This window comes from Hemiscyllium ocellatum, chromosome 2, assembly GCF_020745735.1.
Source record: "Hemiscyllium ocellatum isolate sHemOce1 chromosome 2, sHemOce1.pat.X.cur, whole genome shotgun sequence".
Classification (NCBI taxonomy): domain Eukaryota; kingdom Metazoa; phylum Chordata; class Chondrichthyes; order Orectolobiformes; family Hemiscylliidae; genus Hemiscyllium; species Hemiscyllium ocellatum.
The window spans coordinates 140884804-140905651 of record NC_083402.1 but is presented as its reverse complement, the minus strand read 5'-3'; the positions used below and the strand labels follow the sequence as shown (position 1 = coordinate 140905651).

The following is a 20848-nucleotide window of genomic DNA, read 5'->3' as shown; positions in this document are numbered from 1 at the left end:
AGACACAGAGTGCCTTGGGGGGGGGGGGGAGAGACACAGAGTGCCTTGGGGGGGGGGGGGGAGAGACACAGAGTGCCTTGGGGGGGGGGGGGGGGGAGAGACACAGAGTGCCTTGGGGGGGGGGGGGGGAGAGACACAGAGTGCCTTGGGGGGGGGGGGGGAGAGACACAGAGCCTTGGGGGGGGGGTTGGGGAGACACAGAGCTTTGGGGGGGTGGGGGGAGAGACAGAGCCTTGCGGGGGGTTGGGGAGACACAGGGCTTGGGGGGGGGAGAGACAGAGCCTTGGGGGGGGGGGTGAGGGAGAGACAGAGCCTTGGGGGGGGTGAGGGAGAGACAGAGCCTTGGGGGGGGGTGAGGGAGAAAGAAGGGGACCTGGGAACAGGCGGGGGGGGGGGGAAGGTATATCCGGGGGGGTATATCCAAGGAAGGGGGGGGGGGGAGAGAGAAGAGGAAGGTATATCCAGGGGGGAGGGCTGGCTCCTGCGATCCCCCAAGTTTGCAGACTTTGTTGTCACAGCCGCCGCGGTTTGATACAATAACCGAGGCCGAGGAGGAGGAGGAGCAGGAGGGCCGCTCCCTCTCCCCACAGCCAGCGAGCCCGCCGCTGCCACCGCCTACACTTCACTCCCTTCGGGCCCCAGGAGCAGAGAGGCCGCTGGGGGGGGGGGGGTCAGGTCCCGGGCTCCAGGCTGCCCCAGCCGCTGTTTCACCGCCCCCAACCTCTTCGATCGTGCTCGACGACTGCAACAAAACGTCAACAAGTTTCTGTAATCTGGTCTGTTTTCTCTCTCTCTTCTTCCCTGTGTTTATTTTGAGGAGGTCGGCTTGTTTTGATTTTCTTTTTGTTTCTCTTCCTCTTTCTCTCGCTGTGGCCTTCCCCCCTTTCCCCGTCGTCTCTTCCCTCTCTGTCTGTGTCTTGTGCCGGGGGCCGGGTTATTTACAGCGGCCTCATGTGCTGCTGCTGCTGACTCAACCCGCTCTCATGGGTTGCCTTCCTCGCCAGAGGGAGGGGAGGAATAAATAAATGATTGGAGAGTCACCGGCTCTGAACATTCACATTCCCCTCTTCCCCCAAACAACACGCAGAACACAACACCCCCCACCCCAACATTATCAGCCTCTTCGGGTCCAAGACGTCTGAATTTTAACCCAAATCCGCATCTGAAACGGATCCAAACCCCACGCCAGTTTTTTGACTCCATTCTAATCCAAATCAACCTCTGACCCTGTTCTAAAATACATCCCAGCCCAGATCCAAATCCTGACACGAGTGTATAAATTCTTAACCCAAACCCTATTTCAGACCCTGGTACAATATTAAACTCCATTTAGCCCCATCCAAACCTAGATTAAAACCAATTCATTGCAAACCCTGGTTTACATGATGTGGGGTGGGGGGGAGGAGAGGGATTGGGTTATCTGTGTGTGGGGGGGGGGGCTGAGCACCCCTGACTATGTGCGGTCTTCACTGGAATTCTAGTAGAATGGGTGCAACGCTTGAAATGAATGTGAAGGAGATCAAAGCGCTTTCATTCTGCAGACTCAACCCATCAAACCAGCAGCAGGAAATGAGACATCGGCAACTCACAATTGTGACTGCACCAATCATACGTTACACGTCGCTCGGCTCTTTATTTTCTTTCTCCGGTTTATTCGATTGATGGTCCGTAAAAGAAATATAGACGCACAAAGGTTTCCCCCCCCAACTGTCCCGTCTCTTTATGAGTTAGCCTGTCAGTTTCGAAGGCTGTGATCGACTGTTTGATGTCGATTGCGCCAGGCTTGGCTCCGCTAGAGGGGAACGGAGCTACGCAGCTGCCAGTTATTTACTAACATAGGTAAAGGCTGGGGGTGGGTGGGTGTGTGACTGCTCAGAGCAGATGACCAATGGGGTGGTTAGCGAATTGATGTTTGAATCCTTTTGTTTCATTAGGCAAAGAAAAAGACACAAGCCTTCCCAATAGATGACTGTTCTGGTTTACATCGATGAGTAACTAAATCCCCTTTGTAGTTAGACCTTTGGTTTCATTTTGCTGTCAGGATCAGCAGTGGAAGTACAATTTACAGGAAATCTGTTATCATTCTGACTGAACAGATACTACTTTATTTGGCGTTTACCCAAGGGGCGTTTATTCATTTTCTCATCTAGGTTCCTGTGTGATATTATGTTCTAGGTTTCGTACAGCAATCACGCGATTTTTTTTCCCTTTCCTCATGTCTCTCTCCCCAGCTGCACGTTATTACTTTTCCCAGTGTTATTCCTAACTGAGAATCACAGGCGCTGAAATACAGCTCCAAGTCGATGTCTGAGAATACCTTTGACACATATTGACAAAATTCACATTTTAGCTGCGCGTTTTTTAAAACATACATCGACCTCTGAATGAGCAGTTCAGCTACTTCATTCTAGGGTGAAGCATCCTCGATGATATGAACTTTCGTGTACCAATGACATTTCACCGCAGGATCCATCACCCATGGTGTGTGTATCTTACTTCTTTGGAACGAATGGCTGGTGTCTCTGTTTATATGGACACGAAAGATCATCTGGCATTATTTAAGGAACAAGTAGTACTCCTAAGCTCCTTGTTAAGGTGCCATCACGCTCCCCATTCCAGTAACTCCGGTATTGTTTTTGTAGGCACATCATGTTCTCACATTGCGGTCTTGTCAATCGAAAAGCGCTGAAACCCAGAAAGGTTGACAGATTTTGACATATTTCTGTGATGGTGTGTGTATATATAAGGTGGTAAATGAACATATCTCTATTAATCACTTGATTCTTGAATTCTTTTTCATAAAAGTTCAAATTCTATAACTTTTTCTCGTGTGCAATCCCATTTCAGAGTATTTTGTGGGCACTTTTGTAAGAGATTTGGGAGATCGAAGATTAGCTTTTTTTTGTTATAACAGTTGAAGCTAAATTCAATCTAATATTAAAACGATGTTACCACAACGAACTGGATAGGAGTGGTCATTAAGCACCTGCGAAGTAGCCGTGCCATAAAGTACTCGACAGGAAGTTTATTAAAACATTTAGACCATATGGTGTTCGGAAAATGTAGCCTCATGGGTAAGCTGGCAAGTCGGCACTTTCCTGATTGCTCGAATTGGAAAGTACTGTACTCCAGGAACGTTTGCTCCACTTCTGTTCTCGATGTACGGACATGATTTGAACCAGAACATTGGGAACGCGTTATTGAAATTCCCTAATAAAAATGTAGATTTGCCAAGACGTGAATAGGAAAGTAAGCGATTCGATGTAGGTACGCCATTTATACTCAGAAGGAAAATAATTGAAGGGTTGCTTAACAGAAAGACCTGGAGTTCAAATGTACAATTCTTTGACAGTGCAAGTTCAAATCTATAAAACCATAAAAAGGAAAGCAGCATCTGGGGAGGTTATAAACTGAAGCAGGCCAGAGTGCGGTGCTGGAAAAGCACAGCAGGTCAGGCAGCGTCCGAGGAGCAGGAAAATCGACGTTTCGGGATTCCTGAAGAAGGGCTTATGCGTGAAACGTCGATTCTCCTGTTCCTCGGATGCTGCCTGACCTGCTGTGCTTTTCCAGCACCACATTTTTCAGCTCTGGTCTCCAGCATCTGCAGTCCTCACTTTCTCCTGGTTTTGGGCAAAAGCAGGACCTGTTTGGGGATTAGCAAGGAAATTGAAGTACAGGTCCTCAAGGGTCATCATCTCCGGATTACTGCCCAAGCCACGTGCCAATTGGCGTAGGGATAAGAAAATTAGGGAAGTAAACACATGACTAAGGGATTGGTGTGGGAAAGAGGGATTCCACTTCATGGGGCATTGGTATCAGTTTTGGAACAGGGGGGATCTGTACCGTTGGGACGGTCTCCACCTGAACCGATCAGGTACCAACAATGTTCTAGCGAAGAGGATAAATAGGGTGGTCAGTAGGACTTTAAACTTCTGAGTTGGGGGGAAGGGAAAGTGAAAGCGACAGGGAGTATGGAGTTAAATGGAAAGATAAGCAACAGGATAGCATATGTGCAGGCGGATCTAAACTCGAGGCAGACTGGGAATACAGCAAAAAGGAAGGATAACTTTGGACATCTTATGACTTCCAATATCTCTAATGATAAAGTTAGCATTAAGGCACTTTACCTGAATGCTCGTAGCATTCGTAACAAAGCAGATGAACTAATGGCACAGATCATAGTGAATGATTATGATGTGGTAGGCATCACAGATACGTGGTTAAAGGGGGGTCAGGACTGGCAGTTAAACCTCCAAGGATTTTCAGCTTATCGAAAAGACAGGGAGGTGGGCAGAGGGGGTGGGGTTGCCTTGTTAGTTAAGAACAAAATTAAATCTATAGCACTGAATGACATAGCGTCGGGTGATGTGGAGTCTGTGTGGGTGGGATTGAGGAACCACAAAGGCAAAAAAAACCATAATGGGAATTATGTACAGACTTCCTAACATTGGGCAGGACCAGGGGCGCAACATGTACCGGGAAATAGAGAAGGCATGTCAGAAAGGCAAGGTCACGGTGATTATGGGAGACTTGGGTAGTCTCCCATACAGGTGGACTGGGTAAATAATGTTGCCAGTGGATCCAAAGAAAGGGAATTCATGGAATGTTTACAGGATGGCTTTTTGGAACAGCTTGTCATGGAGCCCACAAGGGAGCAGGCTATTCTGGACCTAATGCTATGTAATGAGCCAGACTTTATAAAAGATCTTAAAGTAAGGGAACACTTAGGAAGCAGTGATCATAATATGGTAGAGTTCAGTTTGAAAGAGAGAAGGCAAAATCGGATGTAATAGTGTTACAGTTAAATAAAGGTAATTATGAGGGCATGAGAGAGGAACTGACAAAAATAGACTGGAAGCAGAGCCTAGCAGGGAAGACAGTAGAGCAAAAATGGCAGGAGTTTGTGGGTATAATTGAGGACACTGTACAGAGGTTCATCCCCAAGAAAAGAAAGATTATCCGGGGAGGGATTAGACAGCCATGGCTGACAAAGGAAGTCAGGAAATGTATTAAAGAAAAAGAGAGATCCTATAAGAGCAGTGGGAAATCAGAAGATTGGGAAGGCTACAAAAACAAACAGAGGATAACAAAGAGAGAAATAAGGAAGGAGAGGATCAAATATAAAGGTAGGCTAGCCAGTAATATTAGAAATGATAGTAAAAGTTTCTTTCTATACATAAGAAACAAACGACAGGCCACTTCAAACTGATGCTGGAAGCCTAGTGATGGGAGATAAGGAAATAGCAGGAGAACTTAACAAGTACTTTGCGTCAGTCTTCACAGTGGAAGACATGAGTAATATCCCAACAATTAAAGGAAGTCAGGGGGCTGAGTTGAGTATGGTGGTTGCCATTACAAAAGAGAAAGTGCTAGGAAAGCTAAAAGGTCTTAAAATTGATAAATCTCCTGGCCCCGATGGGATACACCCTAGAGTTATGAGAGAGGTGGCTGAGGAAATAGCGGAGGCATTGGTTGAGATCTTTCAAAAGTCACTGGAGTCAGGGAAAGTACCAGATGATTGGAAGATCTCTCTTGTAACCCCCTTGTTCAAGAAAGGATCAAGACAAAAGATGAAAAATTATAGACCAATTAGCCTAACCTCGGTTGTTGGTAAAATTCTAGAATCCATCATTAAGGATGAGGTTTCTAAATTCTTGGAAGAGCAGAGTCTGATTAGAACAAGTCAACATGGATTTAGTAAGGGGAGGTCGTGTCTGACAAACATGTTGGAATTCTTTGAAGAGGTGACAAGTAGGTTAGACCAGGGAAACCCAGTGGATGTGGTCTATCTAGACTTCCAAAAGGCCTTCGATAAGGTGCCACACGGGAGGCTGCTGAGCAAGGTGAGGGCCCATGGTGTTCAAGGTGTGCTACTGGTATGGATTGAGGATTGGCTGTCTGACAGAAGGCAGAGAGTTGGGATAAAACGTTCTTTTTCGGAATGACAGCCGGTGACAAGCGGTGTCCCGCAGGGTTCAGTGTTGGGGCCGCAGCTATTCATATTATATGTTAATGATTTGGATGAAGGGTCTGGGGACATTCTAGCGAAGTTAGCCGATGATACGAAGTTAGGTGGACAGGCAGGTAGTACTGAGGAAGTGGGGAGGCTGCAGAAGGATCTAGACAGTTTGGGAGAGTGGTCCAGGAAATGGCTGATGGAATTCAACGTGAGCAAATGCGAGGTGTTGCACTTTGGAAAAAAGAATAAAAGCGTAGACTACTTTCTAAATGGTGAGAAAATTCGTAAAGCCAAAGTACAAAGGGATCTGGGAGTGCTAGTCAAGGATTCTCTAAAGGTAAACATGCAGGTTGAGTCTGTGATTAAGAAAGCGAATGCAATGTTGTCATTTATCTTAAGAGGGTTGGAATATAAAAGCACCGTTGTGCTACTGAGACTTTATAAAGCTCTGATTAGGCCCCATTTGGAGTACTGTGTCCAGTATTGGTCCCCACACCTCAGGAAGGACATACTGGCACTGGAGCATGTCCAGCGGAGATTCACACGGATGATCCCTGGAATGGTAGGTTTAACATACGAGGAACGGCTGAGGATCCTGGGATTGTATTCATTGGAGTTTAGAAGATTAAGGGGAGATTTAATAGAAACTTACAAGATAATACATGGCTTGGAAAGGGTGGATACTAGGAAATTGTTTCCGTTAGGCAAGGAGACTAGGATCCGTGGACACAGCCTTAGAATTAGAGGGGGTCAATTCAGAACAGAAATGCGGAGATATTTCTTCAGTCAGAGAGTGGTGGGCCTGTGGAATTCATTGCCGCAGAGTGCAGTGGAGGCCGGGATGCTAAATGTCTTCAAGGCAGAGATTGATAAATTCTTGATGTCACAAGGAATTAAGGGCTACGAGGAGAATGCTGGAAAGTGGAGTTGAAATGCCCATCAGCCATGACTGAATGGCGGAGTGGACTCGATGGACTGAATGGTCTTACTTTCTCTCCTATGTCTTATGGTCTTATCAGAAACTGAAGCACACAGCGCAAGGGAAAATAAGTCATCATAAGTTGACAAATGACTAAGCTGCAGTTAGAATTTTGTGCAGCTTTGGACACCCCATTATTGAGAGGATATCTAGACATCTAGACAGTGAACTTTCATAGAATCACGAGATCAGTGTTTAGGGCGGAAAACTATCACTGCAAAGACACACTTAAGATGCTGTGACTTGTTTCTGCTGGAGCAGAGGAAGCACACTCAAATGAACATATGGTTTAGAAAAATTTACCAATTAGGAAAAACAATCATTCCAGAGTAAAAGGCAAAATCATTATTGGCCTACCAGAGAATAAGGCTGCTCTCTCAGAGTGAGATGACTGATGGTGGTTTAACCTGGCGGTCACCACACCACGTGAGGGGAGAGGTTGAGAAGGAGCTGGACCCTTGTTATTAGTGTCAGCCATCCAACTACTGACACACTGAATCTCGGGATAATCCTCAATGGGGGAGGGGATCTCAGTGCTTTCTGAACAGGTTTGCCTTCTGTAAATTAAAATGAAAGATTGGCAGACAAACCTGTAACTGAATATGATCTTTCTTCAAAGAGGGAAAAGTGACCAAAGCCAACAAACTCACTGGATGGGAAAAAAAAATCGAGAAAGTTGAATCATAAAGAAAATGAGAAGCAAAGGGACAGTATTGTAAGAGACTGGAAAATAATATAAAATGGAATCAAAAATCTTCTTGTAGAAATATAAATAGCAAAAAAGATCAATGAGAGGAGAGGAGAGACCCAAAAGGGAATCTGTGCAGAGAAGCAGAAAACACAGCAGAGACAGTAAACAATATTTTGCTGCATCTTTACCATCTAGGAGGTAACTAAGACACTGAATGGTCTAAGAATTAATAAAGACCAGGTATTACAAAGGCTGCTGTATTTAGAATGGATAAGTAAGCAGCATCAGATGAGATTTGTCCAGATATACTGAGGAAAAGTAAGGGCTAGCTATAATCTTCCAATCTCCCTTTAACAGTAGGTGATATCAAAGAACCAGAAAATAGCAAATCTGGCCCCTTGTTCAAAAAAGGGCATAAGGATACAAAAAAGACAAATAACTGCATGCTAATAAATTTAAACATAGTGATAGCAAAATGATTAGATGTGATAAAATGGGACAAAATTAACAGTGTTGTATATGTGTTGATTAATTAAGAAAACCTAACAGATTTGTTAGCAACAAATCCTGTCTAACTGACTTACTTGAGTGTTTTGATGACATATGGTAGATAGATAAGAAGAAAGCATTTAATGTGTGATGAACATGGATTTCCAGAGGGCATTTGAAAAGTGACACGTAATAGACTTAGCAGTAAAGTTGAAGCAGAATGAATAAAAGGTTACGGAATAACAAAGAACAGAGCAGCAATTTTTCACGTTGGAGAAAGCTACACAGTGGCATTCCCTCAGGACTGGTTCTGATTAGATTAGATTAGATTTCCTACAGTGTGGAAACAGGCCCTTCAGCCCAACAAGTCCACACCGACCCTCCAAAGAGTAACCCACCCGGACCCATTTCCCTCTGACTAATGCACCTAACACTATGGGCAATTTAGCATGACCAATCCACCTAACCTGCACATCTTTGGATTGTGGGAGGAAACCCACGCAGACGCAGGGAGAATGTGCAAACTCCACACAGACAGTCACCCAAGGCTGGAATCGAACATGGACCCTGGTGCTGTGAGGCAGTAGTGCTAACCACTGTGCCGCCCCCCCTGTTCTAGGAGCACTGGTTTCCCTGCTAATATATTAATTAATTAGACATGAGTATACAGGACTCATTTTCAAAATTTGCAATTGACACAGGTCTTCGTGGTATTGTGAACTGTGAGGAGGATTAGTTGAAGGGAAGGATGGAAAAGAAGATTTAGCAGAGGTTATAAAATTACTATGGCCTTATTCACTCTAGGAAGACTTATTTCCAATTGGTGAACTGATAAGGTTCATGCTCTCATCTGCAACAACATCCCTTACTCACTGTCACCCATGAACTACAGTTTTTAGTCTGTCCACCCCATCAACAACAGCACTCATCTGATAATCTTCCCTTATACACGTGTGAGTTGATTTTTTTTATATTTTAGATACAGATTTGCTCTGAAACTTAATACGGAATTCAATTGAATTATAATCATTTTGTCTCTCCAGAAGATCTTTTCCTAATAGATTTGATCATTAACCCATTTTCATTACAAAATAGAAGGTCTACAATAGTTTTTTTTCTCTACAATATGTTTTCTAAATATGATAAAATCAACTTCCAGCATATCTTTTTCAATTTGGTTGGTCACATGTACAAGTAGAGAAATCCCCTTATAATTATTCCACTGCCAATTATTTCTAGTTAAACCAATGGTATAATGAGAGTTGGAGGGCCTGTAAATCATCACACCGGTTGTTTCTGATCCTCAGTTCTGTTCTCAATCTTCATATATACTGATTTTACGTCTGGATGCTCTGACTCACGATTCTTCCTTGTTACTGTCTTTAATTTATCCTTTGTTAATGGGGCATTTTCTCCTCTTTGTCTTTCTGCCTGTCTTTTCAATTATTGTGCTCCGTCGGTTTTTTATTTCACAACCTTGACCACCTTGCAGCCATGATTTTATAATGATGATAGTTTATCACTATTTACACTGCTCATGTATCTATCTCATTATCAATATTTTCAGTTATTAATATATTATAAATCCAGAGCATTTAATTTTTAAGAACGATTCTTTGCGTTTGTCAGTCATAGAATTAACTCTACATGAGTCCCACTTTTCAGCACTAGGCCCATAGGATTGAATGTTATGACATTTCAAGTGCTCATCCAAATATTGTTTTAAAGGTTATAAGGTCTTCTGCCCTCAACTACCCTCTTAGTTCATTCCAGATCCTCACCACCCTCTGAGTTAAAAGGTTTTTTTTCAAATCATCTATAAACCTCTATCCTTTCACCTTAAAATAATGCCCCCTTGATATTGACCCTTCAACTAACGGGAACAGCTGCTTTCTATTCACCCTGTCTATGCCCCTTGTAATCTTATACACCTCAATCAAGTCTCGTCTCAGCTTTCTCTGCTCTAAAGAAAAGAATCCAAGCCTGTCTAGCCTTTCTTCACAGCTAAACTGCTCCAACCCAGGCAACATTCCAGTGAATCTCCTTTGTACCCCCTCCAAAGCAATCACATCCTTCCTTCAGCGTGCTGACCAGAATTCTACATAGTGCTCCAGCTGTTGCCTAACTAGAAATCTAGTACAGTTCCAACGTAACCTCCCAGCTCTTATAGTGCCATGACTGATTAGACAATTGTCCAATGTACCTTCTTAACTACCCTGTTAACCTGTGATGCCGTCTTCAGAGATCTGTGGATAAGCACTTGGAGATCCTTCTGGTTTTCTCAGCTCATATACCATTAGTTCTCTGTTCCTTTCTGTACCACTTTATTTACCTTTACTCAGATTGATACACTGTTCTTATTACCTCAACTTTTCAAATTTTGAAACCTCTCTCTGACTCCCACTCCCATGCTTGGTATGTCTTATGTTGACCTGAGAGGACAGACGAGACATTATTTTAATGTATTTTCTGAAAGATGGCATGTCCAACGATGAAGCATTCCCTCAGTACTGCTGTAGAGTGGGAGGAGTATTAGACTTGTATTATATGTTCAGGTGCTGGAGTGAAACTTAAACGCAGGACCTTCAAACTCAACAGAGAATGCTGCCAACTGAACAATTACCAACACATTAGAACAAAAGACTATTTCTCTCAAGATCAAACTGCACTTTCCATTTGAGCTATCACATAGTAAAACTCTACAGTCTGAACTCAGAAAAAAACTATTTGCTCTTGCTCAATATTATTCAGCACAATGTTGAAATATTGCTTCCAATGAAGCAGTTATACTGGTTTTATAATATCATGTTTCAGACCAAATGCTGACAGACACGTCCAATTTCTAGAACAGTAGACGCCACCTTTTAAGTTTCTGTGTCAAGTATTCTCAGTGCCTGGTGGGATAAGATACTGGCTGGAAACCAGAATGTTGTGCAATAGCTGAACTTCTGTTGTATGAAGTAACTCCCAAATGATGATGCCAATAAACTGCTGCTCTCTGAGCCACTGGGTAAAAAGTCACCATTTTGCAAACACTCCAGTAATGCATTTAAAATGTCCTTCGAGTTGTATTCCAAAATTATTTTGAGCCCAGAAATTAATGACAACATTAATATGCAACTGCCTGTTGTGGACTCTCACATTTTTGGGGTACCTTGCCTCTTTTTGTCTCCAGGCATTTCTGGCTGTCATGATTCTGCCCTGAGGACCACTGCTTGGAGAGTTTTGACTTTTCTGGTTAAAAAGTTAAAAGGTAAAATTGCCATCCTCTGCTGTTTTATAAATCTCCTTTTTGGAAAGCAACAGAATAGCCCTGCACGATATTTTGAGTTAAGCCTGATCTTATTAAATAGTAAAGAAATAAAACAAATATTGACAGTATATTGTCGTGATGATTAACCTGGCAAGAACTTTGGGTTGCATAAAATACTATATACAGGGTTGAAAATCACACAACACCAGTTTATAGTCCAACAGGTTTAATTGGAAGCACACTAGCTTTCGGAGCGACGCTCCTTCATCAGGTGATTGTGGACGGCCCGATCGTAACACAGAATTTATAGCAAAAATTTGCAGTGTGATGTAACTGAAATTATACATTGAAAAATTGATTGTCTGTTAAGCCCTTCATCTGTTAGAATACCGTGATAGTTTCACTTCTTTCATGTGTAAATCACAAAACCTTTTTTTTAAAGTTGCATTCTCGGGTTAGCTGTTAACAATGGTGATTGCTAGACAATATCATATATACAGGGTGTTCTGCTTGTACCACAAAAGTTGTGTTCTGCTGCAATCTTGCGCTATAGAAAATTGTGCTATGGAAAACCGCGATAGAAAATCATGCTGTAGAAGATCAGAAATAGAAAATCGCTCTACCTGTTCAGTAGAAAGTTCACATTATCCAAACAAAGTCTACAATTTGTCAATCGCATTATAGCCAACGCAGATTGATGAAATGCATATCATAGCAGAACCTCCTGGAGTGTCGGAGGCTGAGGGGTGACCTTATAGAGGTTTACAAAATCGTGAGGGGCATGGATAGGATAAATAGACAAAGTCTTTTCCCTGGGATCGGGGAGTCCAGAACTAGAGGGCATAGGTTTAGGGTGAGAGGGGAAAGATATAAAAGAGACCTACAGGGTAACTTTTTCACACAGAGGGTGGCACGTGTATGGAATGAGCTGCCAGAGAAAGTGGTGGAGGCTGGTACAATTGTACCATTTATAAAGCATTTGGAAGGGTATATGAATAGGAAGGGTTTGGAGGGATATGGGCTGGGTGCTGGCAGGTGGGAATACATTGGGTTGGGATATCTGGTTGGCATGGACAGTTTGGTCTGAAGATTCTGTTTCCGTGCTGTACATCTCTATGACTCTGAGACTCTATAACCTATATGGGCATTGTGCGTCCACGATTACCAACCCACTTACAGCACTGCGACTCAAGCACTTATGAAGGTCACCTGTGGGGCTGAAGTGAAAGCAAAATACTGTGGATGGTAAATAATCTGAAAGAAAAACAAAGTGCTGGAAATACTCAGCATGTCTGGTACCATCTGATACCACCACAGATGGCACAGTGGCTCATTGGTGAGTGATGCTGCCTTACAGTGCCAGCGACCTGGGTTTGAATCCACTCTTGGGTGATTGACTGTGTCTGCGTGGGTTTCCTCCAACAGTCCAAAGATATGCAGGTTAGGTGGATTGGCCACATTAAATTGCCCATTGTGTCCAGAGATGTGCAGACTAGGTAAATGCACAGTTACAGAAATAGGGGTTTGGGTCTGGGTGGGATGCTTTTTGGGCGGCATGGTGGCTCAGTGGTTAGCACTGCTGCCTCACATTGCCAGGGACCCAGGTTTGATTCCCGCCTCAAGCGACTGTCTGTCTGTGGAGTTTGCTCATTCTCCCTGTGTCTGCGTGGGTTTCCTCCGGGTGCTCCGGTTTCCACCCACAATCTAAAGATGTGCTGGTCAGATGAATTGGCCATGCTAAACTGCCCATGGCGTTAGGTGCATTAGTGAGGAGTAAATATAGGGTCTGGGTGTGTCACGCTTTGGAGGGTTGGTGTGGACTTGTTGGGCCAAATGGCTTGTAATGAAGATGTGGGTATACCTTTGTGGCACAGTGGTTAGCACTGCTGCCTCACAGCGCCAGGGACCTGGGTTCAATTCCCACCTCAGGCGACTGACTGTGTGGAGTTTGCACGTTCTCCCCGTGTCTGAGTGGGTTTCCTCCGGGTGCTCCGGTTTCCTCCCACAGTCCAAAGATGTGCGGATCAGGTGAATTGGCCATGCTAAATTGCCCATAGTGTTAGGTAAGGGGTATATGTAGGGATATGGGTGGGTTGCGCTTCGGCGGGTCGGTGTGGACTTGTTGGGCCGAAGGGCCTGTTTCCACACTGTAAGTAATCTAATCTAAACCTTTAAGAGAGTTAAAAGCAGCAGAACTACCGGACAGCACTAAGTGTTCTCAATAAGGCAACGATGTATATATCACTGGGTTGAACAACTCAAGTAGTTCGTTGCCAACAAAAAAACAAATTTGAATCCCCCAATCAGTTTAAATTATCGCCCAATAAAGATACCAATTTCCAATCAAGTTTGAATTGAGTATACTGACAATCCTAAAATTATAAATAGTTGTTAGTTAATTATTCTCTGTTATACTTTAAGAAATAAAGTTGTTAATTTTACTTTAAATAGTACTTGCCCACTCACATTTTTACAGATTACTGCATGGGATAAAACTTTTTTGTGTTGCTGGTTTTAAGTTAAGCAAGAGGGTTTACCTTGTGTCATAACAGGAATCTAATCTAATCTAATCTAAAACCTTTGAAATGTTAATTCGGTTTTCAATGGAGAGTGCAGGATGACATGGCAGGAGCAGTACCTAAAAATGAGGTGTCAGTCTGGTGAAGCTACCAAACGGGACTTGCATGCCAACCAACATAACCAGCAGGTGATAGACACAGGTAGGCGAGCACACAAACAAGGAATCAGATCTAAGCTCTACAGTCCTGCCGCATCTAGTTGTGAATGATGGAGGACAATTAAGTAACTCACTGGAAGAAGAGGATCCACAAATATGCCCATTCTCAATCATGGAAGAGCCCAGCACATCAGTGAAAAAGATAAGGCTGAAGCACTTGAAGCAATCATCACCCAGAAGTGCTGATTGGATGATATATGTTGGCCTCCTCCAATGGTCCCCAGTGAATTTGATTCACTCCATGTGATATATCAAGAAACATTTGAAGGCAATGGGTACTGCAGAGGCTACCATGACTGATTCCCCCACAATATACATCCTTGGGGTTACCATTTATTAGAAAGTTGACTGGACTCACCGCGTAAACACGATAGATACAGGGACAAGTCAGAAGCTAGGAATATGGTAGCAAGTAACTCATCTCCTAATTCCTGAAAGCCTATCCATTATCTATTAGATGCAAGTCAGGATTATAATGGAATACTTCCTTCTTGCCTGAATGGGTGCAGCTCTGAAAATGCTCAAGAAGTTTGACACCATTCAGGACAAAGCAGTCCACTTGACTGGAACCACATCTGACACTCAGGAGCAGCAGTGTATCCTTTCTACAAGATGCATGGCAAACATTCGCCCAAGGTACTGAGACAGCATCTTCCAAACTCACAACCACCTCTCTCCAGAAGGACACGGGCAACAGATAAATAGGAACACGATCACCTGCAAGATTCCCTCCAAGCCACTCACCATCCTGACTTGGAAATATATCACTGTTCCTTCACTGTCGCTGGATAAAAATCCTGGAATTCTCTCTCTGAGGGCACTGTGCATCAACCTACAGCATGTGGACTGCAGCAGTTCAAGAAGGCAGCCCACCTTGTCAAGGACATTGAGGGCCAGGCAATAAATGCTGGCCAGCCAGCGATGCCCACGTCCCATGAATGAATTTTTAAAAAAATGCTGCTGGACCTGCTGTGTATTTCCAGCACTTCCTGTTTTTATTACTCATTTAACTTAGTTTGGCTCGTTGCCACCCTCAGCTACCTTTCCTGGAAGGTCTCTCCTTTATACTTGATTTCCACACCATTTGTCTCATAATTCAATTATTACTTGTTTTACCAAATTTATTCAATTGCATTCAACAATTTCTCTTCCCATGCCTGCACTTGCAGCTTTGTGTCTTCATTCCATCCTGAAGCATGCTCCACCCAGGGACTTCCATGTTCTTCCCTGCTGAAGCACAGGGACTGCAATTCAACAGTGGCAAAAACTGGGTGGTAGGGAATCAGCTATCCATTGGAATTGCAACTAAGTTTTATTGTCACGTGTACTCAAGTACAGGAGTACAGTGAAAACTGTGCAATGTCGCCATTTTCTGGTGCCATCTTAAAATACAAATTACAAAACCAGAATAGTTTTTAAAAAAAAGCAGGAGAAGAAATAAAAGAAAACAGGGCCAAAAGAAAAAGAAACATGTCCACTTCTTAAAGTCCTTATCCAAGAGAAAAGGAAACTGTCTAGTCTTGGCCGAGCGTTACAATCAGCCTTCTTCTGGACATGCCCCATTGATCGCCTTTGCTATCACCACTGCCTCCACTGATCACTGGAACGATCCGTCTCTGTCCCGGCTGCTGCCTCCTCTGGTCACTGGAACGATCCGTCTCTGTCCCGGCTGCTGCCTCCTCTGGTCACTGGAACGATCCGTCTCTGTCCCGGCTGCTGCTGCCTCCACTGGTCACTGGAACGATCCGTCTCTGTCCCGGCTGCTGCCTCCTCTGGTCACTGGAACGATCCGTCTCTGTCCCGGCTGCTGCCTCCTCTGGTCACTGGAACGATCCGTCTCTGTCCCTGCTGCTGCTGTCTCTGATCACTGGAACGATCCGTTTCTGTCCCGGCTGCTGCTGTCTCTGATCACTGGAACGATCCGTCTCTGTCCCGGCTGCTGCCTCCTCTGGTCACTGGAACGATCCGTCTCTGTCCCGGCTGCTGCTGTCTCTGATCACTGGAACGATCCGTCTCTGTCCCGGCTGCTGCCTCCTCTGGTCACTGGAACGATCCGTCTCTGTCCCGGCTGCTGCCTCCTCTGGTCACTGGAACGATCCGTCTCTGTCCCTGCTGCTGCTGTCTCTGATCACTGGAACGATCCGTCTCTGTCCCGGCTGCTGCCTCCGATCACTGGAACGATCCGTCTCTGTCCCGGCTGCTGCCTCCTCTGGTCACTGGAACGATCCGTCTCTGTCCCAGCTGCTGCTGCCTCTGATCACTGGAACGATCCGTCTCTGTCCCGGCTGCTGTCTCTGATCACTGGAATGATCCGTCTCTGTCCCAGCTGCTGCTGCCTCTGATCACTGGAACGATCCGTCTCTGTCCCAGCTGCTGCTGTTGTCTCTGGTCACTGGAACGATCCGTCTCTGTCCCGGCTGCTGCTGCCTCCACTGGTCACTGGAACGATCCGTCTCTGTCCCGGCTGCTGCTGTTGTCTCTGGTCACTGGAACGATCCGTCTCTGTCCCGGCTGCTGCTGCCTCCACTGGTCACTGGAACGATCCGTCTCTGTCCCAGCTGCTGCTGTCTCTGATCACTGGAACGATCCGTCTCTGTCCCGGCTGCTGCCTCTGGTCACTGGAACGATCCGTCTCTGTCCCGGCTGCTGTTGTCTCTGATCACTGGAACGATCCGTCTCTGTCCCGGCTGCTGCCTCCGATCACTGGAACGATCCGTCTCTGTCCCGGCTGCTGTTGTCTCTGATCACTGGAACGATCCGTCTCTGTCCCGGCTGCTGCCTCTGGTCACTGGAACGATCCGTCTCTGTCCCAGCTGCTGCTGTCTCTGATCACTGGAACGATCCGTCTCTGTCCCGGCTGCTGTTGTCTCTGATCACTGGAACGATCCGTCTCTGTCCCGGCTGCTGCCTCCGATCACTGGAACGATCCGTCTCTGTCCCGGCTGCTGCCTCTGGTCACTGGAACGATCCGTCTCTGTCCCGGCTGCTGTTGTCTCTGATCACTGGAACGATCCGTCTCTGTCCCGGCTGCTGCCTCCACTGATCACTGGAACGATCCGTCTCTGTCCCGGCTGCTGTTGTCTCTGATCACTGGAACGATCCGTCTCTGTCCCGGCTGCTGCCTCCGATCACTGGAACGATCCGTCTCTGTCCCGGCTGCTGCCTCTGATCACTGGAACGATCCGTCTCTGTCCCGGCTGCTGCTGCCTCTGATCACTGGAACGATCCGTCTCTGTCCCGGCTGCTGTCTCTGATCACTGGAACGATCCGTCTCTGTCCCGGCTGCTGTCTCTGATCACTGGAACGATCCGTCTCTGTCCCGGCTGCTGCTGCCTCCGATCACTGGAACGATCCATCTCTGTCCCTGCTGCTGTTGTCTCTGGTCACTGGAACGATCCATCTCTGTCCCGGCTGCTGCCTCCGATCACTGGAACGATCCGTCTCTGTCCCGGCTGCTGCCTCCGATCACTGGAACGATCCATCTCTGTCCCAGCTGCTGTTGTCTCTGGTCACTGGAACGATCCATCTCTGTCCCAGCTGCTGTTGTCTCTGGTCACTGGAACGATCCGTCTCTGTCCCGGCTGCTGTTGTCTCTGGTCACTGGAACGATCCATCTCTGTCCCGGCTGCTGCCTCCTCTGGTCACTGGAACGATCCGTCTCTGTCCCGGCTGCTGCTGCCTCCGATCACTGGAACGATCCGTCTCTGTCCCGGCTGCTGCTGCCTCTGATCACTGGAACGATCCGTCTCTGTCCCGGCTGCTGTCTCTGGTCACTGGAACGATCCGTCTCTGTCCCGGCTGCTGCCTCCTCTGGTCACTGGAACGATCCGTCTCTGTCCCAGCTGCTGCTGTCTCTGATCACTGGAACGATCCGTCTCTGTCCCAGCTGCTGTTGTCTCTGATCACTGGAACGATCCGTCTCTGTCCCGGCTGCTGTTGTCTCTGATCACTGGAACGATCCGTCTCTGTCCCGGCTGCTGCCTCCTCTGGTCACTGGAACGATCCGTCTCTGTCCCAGCTGCTGCTGTCTCTGATCACTGGAACGATCCGTCTCTGTCCCAGCTGCTGCTGTCTCTGATCACTGGAACGATCCGTCTCTGTCCCGGCTGCTGTTGTCTCTGATCACTGGAACGATCCGTCTCTGTCCCGGCTGCTGTCTCCGATCACTGGAACGATCCGTCTCTGTCCCGGCTGCTGCCTCCGATCACTGGAACGATCCGTCTCTGTCCCGGCTGCTGCTGTCTCCGATCACTGGAACGATCCGTCTCTGTCCCGGCTGCTGTTGTCTCTGGTCACTGGAACGATCCATCTCTGTCCCGGCTGCTGCCTCCGATCACTGGAACGATCCGTCTCTGTCCCGGCTGCTGCTGCCTCCACTGGTCACTGGAACGATCCATCTCTGTCCCGGCTGCTGCCTCCGATCACTGGAACGATCCGTCTCTGTCCCGGCTGCTGCTGCCTCCACTGATCACTGGAACGATCCGTCTCTGTCCCGGCTGCTGCTGCCTCCACTGATCACTGGAACGATCCGTCTCTGTCCCGGCTGCTGCTGCCTCTGGTCACTGGAACGATCCGTCTCTGTCCCGGCTGCTGCTGTCTCTGATCACTGGAACGATCCGTCTCTGTCCCGGCTGCTGCCTCTGATCACTGGAACGATCCGTCTCTGTCCCGGCTGCTGCCTCTGATCACTGGAACGATCCGTCTCTGTCCCAGCTGCTGCTGTCTCTGATCACTGGAACGATCCGTCTCTGTCCCAGCTGCTGCTGTCTCCGATCACTGGAACGATCCATCTCTGTCCCTGCTGCTGTTGTCTCTGGTCACTGGAACGATCCATCTCTGTCCCGGCTGCTGCCTCCGATCACTGGAACGATCCGTCTCTGTCCCGGCTGCTGCCTCCGATCACTGGAACGATCCGTCTCTGTCCCGGCTGCTGCCTCTGATCACTGGAACGATCCGTCTCTGTCCCGGCTGCTGCCTCTGATCACTGGAACGATCCGTCTCTGTCCCTGCTGCTGTTGTCTCTGATCACTGGAACGATCCGTCTCTGTCCCGGCTGCTGTCTCCGATCACTGGAACGATCCGTCTCTGTCCCGGCTGCTGCCTCTGATCACTGGAACGATCCGTCTCTGTCCCGGCTGCTGCTGCCTCCGATCACTGGAACGATCCGTCTCTGTCCCGGCTGCTGCTGCCTCTGATCACTGGAACGATCCGTCTCTGTCCCGGCTGCTGCCTCTGATCACTGGAACGATCCGTCTCTGTCCCGGCTGCTGCCTCTGATCACTGGAACGATCCGTCTCTGTCCCGGCTGCTGTCTCTGATCACTGGAACGATCCGTCTCTGTCCCGGCTGCTGCTGCCTCTGATCACTGGAACGATCCGTCTCTGTCCCGGCTGCTGCCTCTGATCACTGGAACGATCCGTCTCTGTCCCGGCTGCTGCCTCTGATCACTGGAACGATCCGTCTCTGTCCCGGCTGCTGCCTCTGATCACTGGAACGATCCGTCTCTGTCCCGGCTGCTGTCTCTGATCACTGGAACGATCCGTCTCTGTCCCGGCTGCTGCTGCCTCTGATCACTGGAACGAGCTGTCTCTGTCCCGGCTGCTGCTGCCTCTGATCACTGGAACGATCCGTCTCTGTCCCGGCTGTTGTCTCTGATCACTGGAACGATCCATCTCTGTCCCGGCTGCTGCTGTCTCTGATCACTGGAACGATCCGTCTCTGTCCCGGCTGCTGCTGCCTCCGATCACTGGAACGATCCGTCTCTGTCCCGGCTGCTGCTGCCTCCGATCACTGGAACGATCCGTCTCTGTCCCGGCTGCTGCTGCCTCTGATCACTGGAACGATCCGTCTCTGTCCCGGCTGCTGCCTCCGATCACTGGAACGAGCCGTCTCTGTCCCGGCTGCTGCTGCCTCTGATCACTGGAACGATCCGTCTCTGTCCCGGCTGCTGCCTCTGATCACTGGAATGATCCGTCTCTGTCCCGGCTGCTGCTGCCTCTGATCACTGGAACGATCCGTCTCTGTCCCGGCTGCTGCCTCTGATCACTGGAATGATCCGTCTCTGTCCCGGCTGCTGCTGCCTCTGATCACTGGAACAAGCCGTCTCTGTCCCAGCTGCTGCTGCCTCCGATCACTGGAACGATCCGTCTCTGTCCCGGCTGCTGCCTCTGATCACTGGAATGATCCGTCTCTGTCCCGGCTGCTGCTGCCTCTGATCACTGGAACGATCCGTCTCTGTCCCAGCTGCTGCCTCTGATCACTGGAACAAGCCGTCTCTGTCCCAGCTGCTGCCTCTGATCACTGGAACGATCCGTCTCTGTCCCGGCTGCTGCTGCCTCTGATCACTGGAACGAGCCGTCTCTGTCCCGGCTGCTGCTGCCTCTGATCACTGGAACGAGCCGTCTCTGTCCCGGCTGCTGCTGCCTCTGATCACTGGAACGAGCCGTCTCTGTCCCGGCTGCTGCCTCTGATCACTGGGAGGTACTGCCCTTTAACATGTTTTTTGACCAGATCCCATTTGGAGCTTGGTTTCAATAAAATAAATGCCCATGCAATGCACCATGTAACAAGCTAGATACCAAATTAGCTCATTGTTGGAAAATTAAGGATAATAGTTGTCTGGTATTTTCGTGACTCCCATCAGAATTCTGCAGGGACAAATTCCCGTGCTCTTTGCAGTAAATATTAATAACCTGAATCAAAATGTGGGGATCATGATTGAGAAGTTTGCAGAGGAGGAT

The 20848-nt window shown here is 47.5% G+C and overlaps 1 protein-coding gene and 1 long non-coding RNA gene across 2 annotated transcripts in view; one reads left to right on the top strand and one right to left on the bottom strand.

Annotated features, from left to right (window-relative positions):
• LOC132825445 (E3 ubiquitin-protein ligase RNF38) overlaps window positions 1-1804 on the bottom strand; it is a 163763-nt gene extending 161959 nt beyond the window's left edge. Inside the window, exon 1 of the mRNA XM_060840744.1 lies at window positions 1590-1804. The gene's annotated coding sequence lies outside the window, so the exon portion shown is untranslated. The remainder of the gene's footprint in view (window positions 1-1589) is intronic.
• Window positions 1663-20848, top strand: part of LOC132825468 (uncharacterized) — a 101955-nt gene continuing 82769 nt past the window's right edge. Inside the window, exon 1 of the long non-coding RNA XR_009645778.1 lies at window positions 1663-1839. This is a non-coding gene — a long non-coding RNA (uncharacterized LOC132825468). The remainder of the gene's footprint in view (window positions 1840-20848) is intronic.